The following is a 2,117-nucleotide window of genomic DNA, read 5'->3' as shown; positions in this document are numbered from 1 at the left end:
TCTTCAGAATTTTTCCCTACAATGGTTAAAGTTTTGGGTATGATTAGGATAATGGAGGGCCAAGTTTCCCAATAAACCCTGTTTTTATCATCTGCAAACTACACTTTTTCCTCTTCACGAGGCAAAAATCGTTTAGTTTGATAATAACGCCGCCAGTTCCACAACATTTCGAGCATTCGCCCTTGCCTGTCCCAGTCAAGTTTCTTCCAAAACTTTCGTTATAACTCCAGATTATCGTCCACTTTTCCTCCACTTGGCTACATTATCTTGCACGTTCATTGTCACAAATATCAGTGTCACATTTTGAGTCGCTGGTGCCGGAGTGAATTCCAGCCGACATGACGTCATCAATCAGGACTCTCAAAACTTCGGAAATATTCATTATTCGGAAGGAGAAACCCTTTCAAAAATACACCAGTCACAGAAAGTGTTTATAAATTCATAATCTTATAGATTTCGGAAATTTTAGTGCCTTATATTGGAGATTCATAGGTTTTAGAAATTCGTAACAGACATCAGACATCACACACTCCCCCACATTATTGACATCGTAACATGGCGTTAGTTACAATTTGTGTGAGAAGTGTTGCAGCTTCCACAAGCCCTAAAAGCCCAGTAATTATAGGTTGGAATCTTATCATACGATGTCACAGGTTAGAATGTCGTAAGTTGCGACGTCGTAAGTTACAACGTGCTTCCTGGATCCGGCGTCGGATGTCGTTTGTTTTGAAGATTAAGTAAAAAAGAGTGACATCACTGAGAGCATCAGAGAGAAATAATTAAAGGTTTCTCTTTATCTTTCTCTCTCTCTCTCTCCTCGATGAGAGGTATTTCAGTAACTAGTGGAAAAGGAAAACTGAAGTGACTGTAAGCTTGGACGACGCCTTCGTAAGTGATATTGACAGCAGTTAGTGACATTTCACTCAAAAAAAAAAAAAGTATCTGAAGGTTTTAGGTAACATCCCTACGGACCAGATTCCCACAGCATTCTTTGCATGATAAAAGATTTATCTCCACTCAAAAAAATATTGTTTGTCATTCTTAAGTCTTTCCATCCACCCCCACCCCCAAGTTCTGCTGGTTCCCTCCTTAAGTCTCTCCCTTCACCACCCCCATGACTCCAGTTCTTCAGCGCGATTGCTCTAAGGATAGAAACGCTGGATATTGCTAACAAAACACTTAACTCTCGTTGACATGTGGCTAGTTTAGTACCCGCTAGTGCTAGTGACTTATAAACTATCCCTTTACTTGCCCAATGTCAACAGGAAGTCAATGTCAACTTGCCTCCAAGCTATTCTAACGTGAACACTTACTTGCCGGGTGAGTTAACTTGCAGCAATCGCTAGCGTCTACTAAACTAGCCCCAATAGCGGCTACTAACCTAGCCCCAATAGCGGCTACTAACCTAGCCCCACTAGTGGATACTAACCTAACCCCACTAGCGGCTGCTGACCTAGCACCACTAGCGGCTACTAACCTAGCCCCACTAGCGGCTGCTGACCTAGCCCCACTAGCGGCTACTAACCTAGCCCCACTAGCGGCTACTAAACTAGCCCCATGGGAGATTTACCTGACTGAATGAAATTGCCTGGCGGTATATGGAATGACTGTCAATGGCAAGGGAAGGAATGATCCATTTAAAAACGAAGTTTCAATAAATCTCGTAATATTTTCACCATGATCATTCTGTGCCCGCTACAACACCAGCCCTTGGCCCTGACTATGTAATACGACAATAAAAGAAAACTATCGTTCACAGGGGCCGCCCGATGCTTTCCATAAACATTCAAACAACTGCTGATGGCCGATACTCGTGTTTCAGATTTCTTCTTCCGTGTTTCCATAATGTTTCGTGCATTCAAGGCACCGATATTTGCTTTGAGTATCGTTCTCATAGTGAAGTTTTTTATGGTAGGTTTCGATGGATGACTGCTACGTTACCAAGTCTCCAAAGTAAAACATAATAATAATAATAGATAAATTAATAAATCAATCAATCAATAAAGGTAAGAAAAATGGCAACTACCTCTCCTTAAAGACCAATTCAGTAAAAAAAAAAAAAAAAAAAAAAATTATAATAATAATAAAATGCGTCCTGTGAGATGAGTGCTAGCGTC

This window comes from Oratosquilla oratoria, chromosome 42, assembly GCF_046742065.1.
Source record: "Oratosquilla oratoria isolate Oo_2021 chromosome 42, ASM4674206v1, whole genome shotgun sequence".
In the NCBI taxonomy this organism is placed as follows: domain Eukaryota; kingdom Metazoa; phylum Arthropoda; class Malacostraca; order Stomatopoda; family Squillidae; genus Oratosquilla; species Oratosquilla oratoria.
Note: the sequence above shows the minus strand (reverse complement) of the source record.